This window comes from Ambystoma mexicanum, chromosome 13 (genome assembly GCF_040938575.1).
Source record: "Ambystoma mexicanum isolate Mex_15411 chromosome 13, UKY_AmexF1_1, whole genome shotgun sequence".
NCBI lineage: Eukaryota > Metazoa > Chordata > Amphibia > Caudata > Ambystomatidae > Ambystoma > Ambystoma mexicanum.
In genome coordinates, this window is record NC_090938.1 from 245,108,150 (window position 1) to 245,123,991 (window position 15,842).

Consider the following 15,842-nt stretch of genomic DNA (forward strand, 5'->3'; position numbering starts at 1 on the left):
CTTCTCCAGCCTCTCTGGCCTCTCTCCTTCTCAAACTCTCAGCTGAGCCTACTGCATCTCTAACATTAATAAAATAGCAAAACATAGCATTTCTCAGCATTTCCCTGCCCACACACACCTCTCTCAACCCCTAATGGGACAGCTTATCTTCCCACTGGCTCTCTCTATCAGTAGTTCCCCAGCCACACACTCATGACTCCCACCCATCAGAGTCATCATTCATCCAAAAGACAGAGACTCCCCTCTGATCTATTGAGTCGTCTGCCGCTCTCTCCTAAAGCCAAACTCCCCTTCTCCTGCTGCTGTCTCCCAATGCAGAATATGTCCCTCATGCAGTGTCCCCAATGCCGTGCAGTGTCCCAAGTAGTGTCCTAGTCTGTGTGCAGCATCTGCAGTAACCTAAAGCCTAACAGGACAGCTACTGTTTATACATTTCAATGATGCAAATGGCAGTTTGTTCATTTCTATGGCTACGTGTGCGTAATACATACAATTCCACCAGCTTTGCACATATTTTGCAACAATCTGACATGACATTTAGAACAGGACAGAACATCATACCGTCTAAGAATCCTGTCTTTTGCTTAAGACATGTAGACATTCTATTTGCAAACCCAAAACAATCTTTCTCCGCAGTCAGCCTTTCAAACCGAAAAGCACATTCTCTCCTTGCCTCCTCCTGCCAGCCAAGGCCATTCTGTCTGGGCCAAAGAGTTACTGGCAAAGACAATTGTTTATCAATCCATTCCGTACTGTGCGAAAACAATCCTTTCACACATGGCGGAACCCATCAGAATGGACAGAGACAGAGCATATTTCTCTCTAGCACCTAATAGCACCTAAAAGCACTCATTGATCTATACTAAAATGACAAGTCTACATAAATCACATGGCTCTCAAGCAAATATGGAACCATTATAGCTTAAGAAAACCCATGGTGTTAATATGACCGATTTCTAGTTAAATGCATAAATGAATACATGGTCAATGGATGATTTAATAGATGAATTACTCATATGATAACTACCATAGAAAAATGTGGACTAACAATATTAGAAAACTCCCCTCTCTGCTGCCCATGATGACTATGCAGCCTATGGGGCCCCATGTTGATTAGATAAGTCTCCAGCATCGTGCCCTCCCCGCTCGCCCTCGAAATGCAATCCCATCCACCTCCCTCCATTCCATAGATGCATCTAACCAAACAGAACAAGAAAAGAAAAAACAGCTTATCCACAACTGAGTGCAATGAGCACAAACAATGAGGGAACAACAAAGCTCAACAGCCCAGTGCTGTTCGGGTCACCGAATTCCATAAGGCGAGATGTCGCCATCACAGTGCCGGGCAATGGGTAGCCACAGGTGCTAGGTTCCACCTTGGTATATCAACCTTGGGGATGTTGGGTGTTCCACACAGTGCGGGTGGTACTAAGCTCCTACTACAGGGTGTGTCCACCGTCAAGTAGTGTTGTGCATACATAACCTATTTGGTGTAGCACATCATCTCAGGGCTCGAAACCTGATTGGGCTCAAGGGCTCTTCCCACGTCGATCATGTACTTCTGTTGTGGTGGTATCCTTCATGCATTATTATCTATCCAGGAGGTTGCATCCTGTGGTGTCTCAAAGAAGACAAAGCCTTATACAGTACCTCTAGTTTAGCCAAGTAGTAGCATATCTGTAAGGACCAGGTTACGGAGCCTCTCCTTGGTCGAAAAAAAAACATGTTTTTTCTTCACTGTACCACCGGTGTGTAATCTAAGAATAAAGCAGGTTTCATGTTATCGTATTGTATGGAGCCCCCTTCCCTGGAGTGTTGCATGATCACCTCTCTGTCCCTAAAGTTAAAGACCCGTGCAATAATGGTTCTCAATTTGGCTTCCAGTGGTGGTCTTCTCTGTAGGGCATTGTGTACCCTCTCGATTGTGAAACCTTGGGGCAGTTTGCCCGGGTCCATCTCCTGCGGGATAACATTTTCTATATAGGAGGTTGGGTCAGTACCCTCTTCACCCTCCAGCAGGCCCAGGACATGAATATTGTTTTCCCGTGATCTTCCTTCTGCGTCTTCAACACGTGATTCCAAGGTGGCTTTTATATACTTCAAATCAGAGACTTTGAACTCCAAGGCAGAGGTGGCAGTCACATTTTCATTCAGTAGTCACTCAGTTGCTGTTACCCTCTCAGCCAAAGCACGGAAGTTAGGCTCAGTAGGTTGACATCAATCTTGACCTCTTCTAGCTTGCCCTCCAGTGAAGTCTGTGAGGCTACAATTGCTGCTAGCATTGTATCCTCATATTCCGCTTCCGGGGTTATCGAGGCCATGGTCTTGTCCTCCTCTCGCAGTTGTGTAGCATCCTGTTGTTTCCACCTGGCCTAAAAGGATTTCATGATAGAGACTTTGCTCCCACTCTTCTGTTTGTTAGTCGGCATTCCAGGGAGCATCTAGTCAGCTCATACATTAGTGAGCGGCGCTGTGCAAAACAATAAGCCAACTGATACAGGCCCGCAGGGAACAACTCGCTGTCATTGGCTTTCCCCACACACAGATTCAGCGATCCGCCACCAGGATATATAAGCAGTTGGTAGGCCTGTTCTAAGTGCAGCATGGGGTGTGAGCCTGTCTAGTAGGGCCACAGCAAAAGGCACTGCTGAGCAACATGAGCAAGGCTGTCTTCCTGGGGTTATCACAGCATGGTACACTGGCTTTGTTGTTATTGCACATTCCCCAGAATTCTCCAGGTTCCACAGAACATAGTAGCAAGGGACCTGTTGACCTCCTCCTCATCATTTTCAGGTGCAGCAGTGCTAGGGGCAGTAAACGCAGCACTGTTTTGCTAGCAAGGACGGGACCTACATTAATGTGGGTCTATCTATGCAAAGCACCTGTAGTGACAGTGGGTTCTGCAATACAGCCCCTGCTCCCCCAGCGCGTGTGCGAATGCCTCTGACCTGCTGTGTTCACCATAGGGGAGCAGAGGATGTCCTCACAGTCTGGTGTCCACTGGCAGGCGAGTCCACTCCTCTTCAGTGAGCCCTCCGGCAAGGCTTGCTGCACATATCCGGCTTCCCCACCACTCAAAGGTGGGTTGGCACACCACACAAGCCGGAGCTCCCAGCCACACTGCGCCACCCTTATTTTGGGGTGCAAGCTCTGTCGAGCCCCTGCGTAAAAGTTGCAGCCCTTTGTCGGTCTGCCTCATACAATGAACCTGTTTCCCACGGTCCGGGCAGCGAAATCTGGGAGGCACACACTGCTCCCCAGGGCAGCTCAGGTGCTCCGTCTCCAGGCAGAGGGCGCGCCCATCTCCCTCGCGCCCGACATCTTGCCACTGCTGAAGTCTCACAGGTTGTCTGTTTTTTGGCATCCACATGCAGTATTTCGATTGCCCAAACTGCGTATAAAGCAGCTGGTTTGTCACCACACTGCTCCAGCTGCTGGATCCGCCAAGAATAGGATCTTGCACACCACTTGAAAAGGATTAATTAAGGATCATATTCAGGGGCTTGCGCCAGGCATGTCCTCACTGCATAGTCCCTGGTTCCGCCCATCAATGAAAGCAGATCTATTACATCTAGAATGAAGGCAGGTCCGATTCATGTAAAGCTGTAAAAAGAGACGGTTAGAGAGCGACTGGAAAATGCATTGGGGAAAGAGCTATGGGCTTCAAAAAGGACAACATTAGAAAGCATTACTTTTTTGCATTGCTTTGCGTGCAAATATGATCTAATTCTTGCGAACTTCTGTCCTAAATTAAACAGCATATCATTATATTAAATGCAGCAAGACAACATTTTAAGGCTATTCATAGATATACAGCTTAGACCAAAACGTTTCTGGGGGGGGCGCACAGTTGCGCAAAGATGCACTGTCCAGACTCCTTGCATGCATTAGTGTCGGGAGAACTCTACCAACACTGGTGTATCACTGGCTCTCAGCAGCCACGTGGTTGCTGGAAGCGCATTTAACAGATATAGGGCCTCATTACACGGATGGCGGAGAACCATGGCGCTATTAGCGCCATGGTTCATGCCCGTAAAATACCGGCACTGCCTCGGCGGAAAGGGGAATTACCGCCCCATTCCAAGGTTGGCGGGGCGGTAATTCGCCCTTCCACCATTGCCCTTCCCCATTCCCATTTTTGCCCCATAGGGCTCAATGGGAATGGGGAAGGTGCTAATTACGGTACCGCAAATTGCGGTACCGTAATTAGCTCCCAGGGTCCCTTTGCGGGTTGGTTTTTAACGCCTGCAAAAAGCAGGCGTTAAATCCCCAACCCGCAAAGGGACCTCGTAGTAAGGCGGTAAGGATTTACCGGTACCAGTATTTTACCGGTACCGGTAAATCCTTACCGCCATCCGTGAAATGAGGCCCATAGACCTTAAGTGACACTCTATGTGAAATGCTTGGGGAAAAAAGCATTTCCATCCCTGTTTGGGGGATGGAAATGCAAGTGTGATAGACGCGGTGTAAACTGAGGCTGTCAGTCTTGAAGAAAAATGTATGACAGAGGTCAGAAATGACCAAGTTGTGATGCGCACCCCGCCCACCCCATGCATCTTTTATGGGTGCATTTCATCACTTGCGCCAAAGAAAGCTTTGAGAATCTTCCTTTTAGTATTACAATAAAGCACTGGTGAGTAGTCAACAACTTGATCCCATGAAGATTTGGAAATACCAAAGGCATTTGTGGAACCACTTTAGCCTACCTGGGGCCAGATTACAGAATCTTTGCACCAGTGATGTGCAAAGTTACACGGTATTAGCACTAGGGCAAAGTTTGGCCCATTTTAAAAACTGCAACATATCGGAAAAGTGTTTGTATTTGTATTTTGTGTTTTTTTTATTTTCTTTTATTACTTGTTTATAATCATTAAGATTTATTAGCTTTATATAGCGCTTTACACGAAAGCGCTGTACATTTTAACAACAGGATACATTTAACAATAACAAAAAATAACAGTAAGAGTAGAAGCAAGTACAATTTTGAATCAGACCAACAAAGTACTATGTAACGCAATTAGACAGAAGGGATGGGAGGGGTGAGTAGAACTGGGAGGAAGAGGGAGGAATCGGAAGGAAGGAGGAGGGTGACGGAAGGGGTAAAGGGAAAAGGATAGAGTGGAAGGGGAAGAGGAGGGAGCTGATATGAGGAAAGAGGGTAAGGGAGGGTTAGGGGGAGGGGAAGGGGAGGGGCATCATGGCAGGGAGTGGAGAAGGAGAGATTTAGGGGACGTGCGAAATGAGGAAAAGGTAGGAATAGAGCGGATTGAGAGAGGTAAGGAGTTCCAGTTAAGGGGAGCTAGGAGTTGGAAAGAGCGGAAACGGGAGGAGGCACAAGGGGAAGGAGGAACAGTGAGGAGGAAGTGGTCAGCAGAGCGAAGAGGGCGAGAGGGCGTGTAGAAAGAGGGAAGGGAAGAGAGGTAAGGGGGAGCAAGATCATGAAGAGATTTGAAGACTAAGTCGAGAAAATGAAATTTAAGTTGGGAGTGAAAGGGAAGCCAGCCAAGGGAGATTAGGGAGGCAAAGATGGAATCACGGGAGGAGAGGAGACAGAGAGTACAAATGGCAGAATGGTAGATTGATTTGAGGGGGGTGAGATGCGAGGTGGGTAGTCCAAAGATAAGTAGGAGCAGTAGAAGAGGCGAGAGAAGATTAGGGAGGAGATTAAAAGTTTAGTGGCATGGAAAGTAAGAGAGGTGCAGACTTTGCGAATATTATAGAGGTGATAGCGACAGGCACGAGAGGTGAGAGAGATATGATGGGAAAAACTGAGAGAGGAGTTGAAGTAAATGCCTAAGTTGCGAGCAAGGGGTGAGAAAGTAAGGTTAGAGGGAGGAAAGTCAATGAAAGGAGGAGGAGAGGGAGGGGCAAGGGAGTTGGAGGGGAAGAAAACGACCTCAGTTTTGTCAGAGTTAAGGGAAAGAAAACGAGAAGACATCCAGTCTTTAATGGCAGTAAGTCAGGAAGAGAGTTTAAGGTGGAGGTCAGCAGAGAAGGAAGAGAAGGAAAGAAAGAGCTGCGTGTCGTCAGCATAGAAGTGGTGAGAGATGCCAAATGAGGAGATGACAGGGGCAAGGAGGGAGGTGTAGAATGAGAATAGGAAAGGGACAAGCACCGTGCCTTGGGGTACTCTGTATTCCAGAGGCTGGGATGGAGAGGAGCGGCCTCCCCAGGAAACAGTAAAAGAGCGGGAGGAGAGGTAAGAGGATAGCTAGTTGAGTACGGAGCCTTTGAATCCGAAGGAAGAGAGAGTGTTGAGAAGAAGGGGGTGGTCAACAGTGTCAAAAGCAGCTGAGAGATCAAGAGTGTCGAGCGGAGAGGAGGGAGTTAAGGATGTAAGTGATGGCTGTTTCAGGAGAGTGTTTAAGGCGGAAGCCAGATTGAGAAGGGGGAAGGAGAGAGAGATTAGAGACAAAGGTTGAGAGCTGTCAGTAGGCAAGGTGCTCAAGAGTTTGGAGAGGAATGGCAGAAGTGAGATAGGATGGAAATAGTATTTCCATCCGTATAGGACGGAGATAGTATTGCACCATGACAAGTACAGTTTGGCATGGTACAAGCACCAGGGCCAAAAAATGCCCTCGGACAAAAGACATACATTTTCACTGCATTATTACAACAGGGTAAAGTTTACAGTAATGCAAACTTTGCCCAGGTGAAAAAAATGCATCGAAAATATAGCTTTTTTGCACAATGGCAATGTTTGCACTGGTGCTTATACCATGCCAAACTGCACTTGTCATGGTGAAATAGTTTTCTTATATGTCCCAATGTTTTTAGAAAAGTTTTCTGTAATCTGGCCCCAGTTCTTTACTATTCAAAGCATTCATAGATCAAAGTCTAGAGTGATTGTTAAGAGGCCATTTAAACACATCAATCGCTATCCTGTAAAGTATCAACCCACACAAAGCTTCAAAGCACTGTACACCTTGAACTGTCCACAAATCAAGTCTAATGGAGCTCAAGTACAAATTTAAATTCTGCAGATTATCCCAGTCCAAACGATTATGAGTCCGCAGTGTGGGAAAAGGGTAATAGTACTGGAATTGCCGAAACGTTTACAGCATCGCCAAATGTGTGCTCATGAGAAAATGTGGAGGGAGACCTCAACATATGCCTGAGGATCTTCCCTACAAGTCTTCAATGTGGTCCAGTTGGACTCCAGAATGGGGACTAACACTGCATTATCCAGCACTCGTGAAGTCCCAGATTTACCACTGTTCTAAGTAGCTATGCGGGAAAATGATTATCATGATATTTCCATGTGAAATCCCCAATTCTGTAATTGGACATCTTAGTGATCCGAAACTCAAACCACTCGAATTTGGAGTAATTCAAGGTCCATGAAATGTTGACATTTTTCACACAAATCAGTAAAAAAAGTTTCATGGTTCAAACTGACCAGGCCCTATGTTCGAGGGCAGGCCGCGCTCCTCAAAGGGGCCTGTACATTCCTATTTCCACCAGCAGCATATGGTCATGCTAGAAATAAAAAACACATTTTTTTCTATACCTAACTGGTGCGTGACCTCGTGCAATTGTAACGGGGGAAAAAAAAGGTTTCTTTCAAGCTGGATCTAGCCTATCATACTAGCAATGGAAGACTATTTTTATATATCCAGCCTGAACCCCTCACAGAAAAAGCATTTTTCTGAATGTCTTGTACCATCAGGTAGGTGCTCCCACTGGAGAAAAGGCGTAAACCTGTTCTAAGTTGCTTTAAGGAGGGGGAGGGTGGGATGGAGGAAGAAAGGAACGTCAGACAGTAGTAATGCAGGAAGGAAAATTTGGGATGGCTCATCCTTCCCTGAGGAACTTTAACATTTGTACAGGTGACCAGATCATTAATACGATGAACCACGAAAATGTGCAAGTGACATGTAGGCAGTTGGGGTAAACCTATATGGTCCAGACAACCCGATCCTTAATAAAGAACAAGGCAGAGCTGAGCAAAAGTGTCAATCCACTGAATCGCACCCACCAAATTGGGGTGAACTGTCTATTCAATGTATTTGTTAACACTGTTTAAATAAAACGTTTTGATTTTCATTTCTTGGAGTTAGTTTCTGTAGAAAATAATGTGTTTCCTTTGTAAATATTATTACTGATACTACAGTAATAAATAAGGCTTTCAAAAGCAGTTGTCCTTAAATAATTAAAATACCACAGTTTAGGAATCAGCAGAACAATAGCACTCTGCCTTTCGTTCAATTAATATTAATTATATTACTAATTATTTAATTATTAATATATTATTATTTACTAATATATTCTATATAAAATATATATAATGTAATCTATATGATATATATAATATATAATAATATATAATCATGTATTTAATATATATAATATATAATATATATATAATATATTCAGTGAAAAAAACTTTGTTAAAGGGATGTTATGGTTAAGTTGCGCTACTAAACACCTATCAAAATCAGTAAAAAAAAACTTTGTTAAAGGGACGTTATGGTTCGAAGTAAAACTGAAAGACCTCTGAAATTAGCAAGTTATGGTAAGTTAAGCAACCATAACTTGCGCCACCACCGTGCACTGCTTAGACTAACACCCAGGACATCAAAGATGACATCACAAATGTCATTAATGACATCACTGATGACATCACATGTCTGGCTCCCCCTTTTTTCCTTTACTGATATATCTAGGCCACATGGTTTTCTTCAGTAACCGTCAGGAACAAAAAATTCCCCAATGACCACACTTATATATTAATGGCCTATAATTTGCACGCGTGTGTTTGTACTATCCCACTTTCGGTCACTAGCGAAAGAAACGGTGTGGGCGTCTTACCACCTTACAAATACAGACACATAGTAAATACATAATAGTAATGCTTTCACGTTAGAATGCAAATGATACCAAAAACAACTGCAAGCTAACTGGATTTACAAATAGTAAACTATCACTTGGTAAAAAAAAACTTCACACCATTAGGTATATTCTACCACGCAGCACCATATCCAATACAAGTCACTACACTGCATATATAGAAAAGAATTGTCGATGTGTCAAATATAATGAAACCAACATTACTGTAAAACAGAGAATGAGAAGTTCTGCCACCTACCTCAATAAACCGCATCCTATATCTTCTTCTTTCCACCTGCTGAGCACAAAAACAAAACTATTGTCCCATATTGCCCTAGGTACTAAACCGGTAAAAATAAACTTCACATTCGGAATTATTTTCATTACTGCCTGAACAACTGAACAAATATTCAAAATCTGCCGACAAAGTAGGGGCATTGAAATACCCCAAATACAAAGCACCACAGTGCAAAACAACTACATATGCAATGTTTACCCTGCCCATATCTCCACAAACTTGACCAATTCCCTGCACATTAAAACCAGGCATAGTGCTCCACACCACCTCCACTCCTTCAACATCAACATTTTTTGCCACATTCCTACATTTATACCACTCCAAACCATGCACAAACATATCTCCACCCATCAACACCCTGATTTTCTCCACCTCTCCCATCTTCACTACACACAGCCTCTTTCAACACAAACCACAGCCTCAACATCTGATTGGCTCATCCCTACAGTCCCCTTTACATGCTGCATTTTCTGAGAAACCCCAGATGTAGCACACTCTGCCCGCGGGCACCCACGATGTTCGAGGAGCGCGTAACACTGGGGCAGCCCTTCTACACTTTCCACTTCACTCTCTGCACCATTAACCCATAGGCTACTGTTAAATAGTTAAACAATCATCCACCAATCACATCCAAGAACTCTACATCTAACTCTAACATCACACATCAGCACTTTAGATGTACTATTGATCACTCTAAGTGCAATTCCGCTGTCACTGCAACAGACCTACAGCAACAACTACTATAAAACATCCACATACATGAACACAGACTGCGGGCATGAAAATGTTCTACAGGGTACATGTACAGCTCTTCTAAGAATACATATAAACAGAGTAACTTCCACTTACCCTGAATAAACTGTAAAATGACCTTACCTCATTAATCCCATCTGGTATGATCAAGTATCAATTGCAGACCTGTCTCCTCTCAAAATTTTTGTTTACTCACACAGCTGTCGAATTTTATTTTTTATTTCATATTAAAAGATGGGAGAAATAACAGTGTATTTATGAAAAAGACTGTCCAGTGTGTTATAAAATTACACACAGCCAGGATGTGTACATGCATGTTCATTCAAGCACACACACAGACAATATAATTACAAAGGCTCCCAGCTCAAACAACACCACTGCCTCTATATGAAATCCTACTCCTTTATTCCCCACACCTTCACAAATGCATACATTGCATGCTTCTCTGTACAATCTATGCCACTTACCCTGTAAAAATAGCAAAAAATGCATATGATTATTTCTTCCACCTCTTACCATCCAATAACATAAAATTAAAAAAATGGTGTGCTCTGTACGTTTACTACTATACTCATTTGTAAAACATATTCAACTAACAGATTCTAAATAAAATATACAAGATGCACATAGACAAAGGAAAGTGCACATGTTAATGTTATTGTTAATGTTAAAGGACATTTGTAACGCGCACTATCACCACCGTAGTGGTCCCTTGGCGCTCTGGCGGCTCTGAAAGAGGAGGGGAGGTTGAGTTAGTGGGAGGAAGCAGGAAAAGTGCAAGAGAGCAGTGATGTGCTGTTGGCGGCCTCAGCCCGGTGGGTCCGTTGGCTGGGCCTGGGGTGTTTGCGGCCGGTAGTCGTCGTGTACTGTTGTGCAAGGCTATGTGTGTTTTTGTTTTGTTGTTGTAATGGAGTGAAGTTTGTGCGGTTTGTTGTGCTGTAGGTTTTGGTTGTGTTTGGTTTGGAGTTTGAGAGGTGTATGCAGAAAGGGAAACCAACATACTATGTATGCTCAGTTGTAAAAAAAACACTACTACTGCAAAAATAAAAACAACAATGTCTACATTAACAAAAGTGCTACAAACACACATAGTCACTAACTTCTTTCTTTTACAATTGCAGTGAAGACCACTCTCCTGAAAAGCAGAAGCATCTAAAGTACGAAAACCGACTTCAAAGAAACCTACTCTTTCCATACAAAAAAGTAAGTACAATACTTACATAATTTTCTAACTGTTACTCAAACACACTAGCATTTTACTGTTATAGAACAAAGAAGTGTATTAACCCTTTCCCATTAGATATATTATTACTGCTTCCCCTTACCAGTTGCATACTTTATATTGTCATCTCAAGCCCAGTATACTAATACACAAATACAAAAATAACCTTCCCAACTTAATATAGCTGCCCATTGCACAATCACACACCTCCACAATCATCCTTACCATCATACTCAGACACTCATGCAAAAAGCATGCATACACTGCACAACAACCCAACACACACTTTTTTTTTCTCCAACAAACCCCAAAGAATGCCTACCAAAAAGCAACTCTGTAGAAAACAACACAGAATTCGAACAAATCAAAATAAAAGTGTCCAAAATAATCATCCATCCAGATTTAGTACAAATAGTTCAAACAAAATAGCTAATACAGTCATTACGCAAAACAAAACAAGCTTCCACTACAGAAACTTTCCCTCCTCTATCAATATGTAAAAAGAAACAAAAAGTGATTAACAAGACTTCACTTACCACTGCTACCAACGCTGCACCTATAAATCTTGATATAGTAGCAACTAACCATACCAAAAAAAATATTTTTACCACAAATGTTCTGCCACAAACTCCTTAAGAACCTTATGAAAACAGGAGAAAGATCATGGACAACCCTTAAAACCTACCATAGAAAAGTAATCCTAGAAGCTCTCATAAACAGTGCAATCCTTCTGAAAATAAAGGTATTTATTTTATTTTAAACAGAATGAAACCACTAACAAAACTCTACTACTAAATTACAAAAAACACTTCTCAATAAACTGAATATCAACAAAAATAACTCCTTAAACATCTGTGGAGGTGAATGCAGTCACACCACGACCACAGAACCATATTTTCATGAAGAAGCATATAAACAAAAGCAAACAAACCCAATCGCCATACATAGCATTGGACGAGGGTATGAAAAACATAATAACACCATAATGAAACAAGAAACTCTACTCACAAAAATATCCCCAAAAAACTCAGTATCACCTCTCCATTCTAATAAACCAAAATGTCCAGTCTACAAATGGCCATGCACATCAATGTGTAACATTGCCAAAAAATATTTCAAATCTTTACGCCACTTCCTCAATCAGTATGTAAAAAGCAAAGACAAAATCAAATCAATTCAAAACCACCTTCCATCATATCAAAATGATATCAACACATCATGCAACTATAAAAATCTGCTCCATAAACTCTACTATGCTAAAAGTCCTGCTTTAGCACTAGTCAATTTAAATAACAATCTTCTACATGGTACAGTCATACAACTACTCGAAGAAATAGAGCATATCCAGAGAAAATATTTTGGAAGTGAAAGCCACTTACAAAATGCATTAGCTTTACCACAAACTACCAACTACTGTACAAATATCAACCTTCTATTAAACATCTCCAAAAAAGAAATACTAAAGTTTAAAAGTACCTCCGCTGAAGTACCAAACCATGTGTGTGTGTTGCATAACACACCTATAATACCAAACATTTTGACTATGGTGTGTGGGCTCCTTAAAGGGGATATTAATTACAATCAATCCTCTGCTAACAACCCAAAACCAACATCATACTAAAGTGAAATAGCCAGTAGTGCATTGATTATATCCACAGACAACCGCTAAAACTGCGGACATGGTGAACACATCAGGGGCACCTGCCACCTAAACAAATACAGTTTTTGACCCATCTCTTACTCCCCAACCCTGCCCAAGCACTTCTGCACACCAACACACTTCTCAAAATTGCATTTTGCCTCTGTGCGCTGCCGTGCTGTCAGTACGCCTTCAACAAAAACAGCAAAATTACCTCCCTCTAAATTAGTGAAAGGCATTCGTGGCAAAGTAGTTTATTTACCATTAAATCTCAAAGAAAATGTACACAATCATCCACCACAATCCAAAATATTTACTTCCAAAGGTATCTTATAATGCAGTCCTATTACAAACTCTACAATCTTAACTGCATAGCCTAGCCAAAACTTCACATACAAACTCTACTAATAAAACAGTACACAAACTTTTGCATTCTGGATATTTGATGGTGTTTGATTCTATGGCCTCATTACGAGAATGTAGGTAGCCATGGAGCTATTAGCTCCATGGCTGCATCCGTTTTTGGCTCCGTTACCGGGTTCCTGCAATGGGGACTTACCGGGTTACTCCGACATAGGAGGACCCGGTAATTCCTCCTTGCAGGAACCCATCCTCATTCCCATTTGAGCCCCCATAGGGCTCACTGGGAATGGTGAGGGAGGTAATAATGGGCAGATTACATCTGGCCCGTTATTGGCTCCCTCTTCCCCTCGCGGGACACGGAAAGCACGCCTGGTTTTACCAGGCATGCAATCCGGGTCCCGCAATGGGAAGCTCGTAATTGGTGCCCCCAGAATGAAGGGGGGCGGTCCCATACTGGCCCCCTTCATTACAGGAGCGCCAGCCTTATAATGAGGCCCTATGGGTGTGTTATGCTGCAGTGGTTGTGTCCAGGGTGTATAGTCTTGGGTGCATGGCCTACGGCCTACGGCCTTCGGCCTTGCACCCAAAACTCTAGGCCCTGGCCACAACCACCGCAGCATAACACACCTATAATACCAAACATTTTTACTGTGGTATGTGGGCTGCTTATAGGGGATATTAATTACAATCAATCCTCTACTAACAACCCAAAAGCAATATCATACTAAAGTGAAATAGCCAGTGGTGCATTGATTATATTTGCAGACAACCGCTATGACCAGGGACATGGCGAACACATCAGGGGCACCTGCCACCTAAACAAATACAGTATTTGACCCATCTCTTACTCCCCAACCCTCCCCAAGCACTTCTGCACACCAACACACTCCCCAAAATTGCATTTTGCATCTGTTCGCTGCTACGCTGTGGCGGATCCAAGATGGCGGGTGTATCGAAACAATGTGACGCACCTCACGCCTCACCCCAGCCAATCAGAGAACATGTTGCCTGTCCGCGGACATGGCATGAGCCGACTAGCCAATCGTTGTCCTGTCCGCATAGCGAACAGGGAAATGTGTCCACGGAGCGGACATAGATATCACTAATTTGTTTGCCTTATGGTTTGGCTGTTTAAAAAAAAAACTACTGGACGAATTTACACCGAATTAACAAAAGCACACTTTCGGGACTAAGCCACCGCTCCTGCCGCAAATTTGGTGTAATTCCGTCCAGCGGTTTGAGCTGTAGGCATGTGCAAAGTTTTTTCTATTATGTCTATTGGAAAAATACATTTTGGGACCCCCCTATAACTTTGCCACCCCTGAACCAAACCTCACTAAAATTTGCAAAATAATTCAGAGTGGGCCATATACTTTTTTTTGCAAAGTTTGTTGAGGATGAGGATTCATCTAGGGAGATCAAAGTTATAAACCGCCCAAAAAGTGCTCTTCCTATAGGATTAGCAACTTAACCATAACTACACAGCCACTACTAAGTATTTAATTATTACTAAGTAATAATTCAATTCGTTTGTGTTAATTAGTAATAAAAGCACAGCTTCTTAACAGACCGTAGCAATATTATGGTGTTATCTTTCTTATGCCCCCGGTCATCATCAAACAAAAGCATATCCCTGAAATAAAAACTCCTTAAGGTAAAGAAAACCTAATGTGACATCCTTCGAAGTAATTAGCAAAACAGATACAACACTCTCAGTCTTTGTGGTTTAACTTGACCTGACATGGTCAACTGATACTGTACCACTAAATTAATCCGCTTAACTGCCAACATGTCCCATTTCCTCTAAATCCACTGCAATCAAAATTAGGGTTTTGCTTTTCTTTAACATAGAGCAGCAATCGCGGTATAGATGGCAGCAGCCATTATCTTCCTGTCCCCATTCGATATACCATCTGTGCCCGGAGTGCTCGCTGTGTATTCAATAAACGAGTAAGAGACCAAGATGTCATCAGTGTACTATATAAGCCAACGGTGAGGGACAGCGCAATGTTGGCACTGCTGGTGTGGGCTACACGGGGGTTTCCTTGCTGCCCACTGTCTTTGGCCATGCCCCCCTGCCTTGAAAACACTGTGCCGTGACCCAGAGCGGTAAAGCCTGCTGTGAGGAAGGATGCAGCGTTGGCGCCACTGGTGAGGGCTGCATGTGGATTTCCTTGTTGTGCGCTGTCTTTGGCCAGGCCCTCCTGCCTTGAAAAGCAGGGAAGCCCATGATGAGGAAGGATGCAGCGTTGGCGCCACTGGTGAGGGCTGCATGAGGATTTCCTTGTCCACTGTCGTTGGCCACACCCCCAACTTGAAAACGCTGCGCTGTGACCCGGAGCGGTGAAGCCCGCAGCGAGGAAGGGCGTGGGGTTGGCGCCGCTGGTAAGGGCTGCATGAGGATTTCATTGCTGACCACTGTCTTTGGCCACGCCCCACACCTTGAAAATGCTGTGCTGAGACCCGGAGCGGTGAAGCCTGCAGTTAAGAAGGGTGCAGTGGTGGCACCGCTTGAGTACACGGAGAGGGTGGTAAGCAGCAGTGGAACATAGTCTGCAAGGTAACTCTCCCGCAGCAGGTGGATAGCAGTTTAAGTTACCCCACGGAAGCGACAACAGCGATACCCAGGTACAGAAAAGCTGTAAGAAACTTTAAATCTACTAAAGCAGAGTGTGTCTCACTGGTAACCGGTTCATTCAAGAGTGCTACAAGTGCCATATATAGGGGCAAGAATGGGC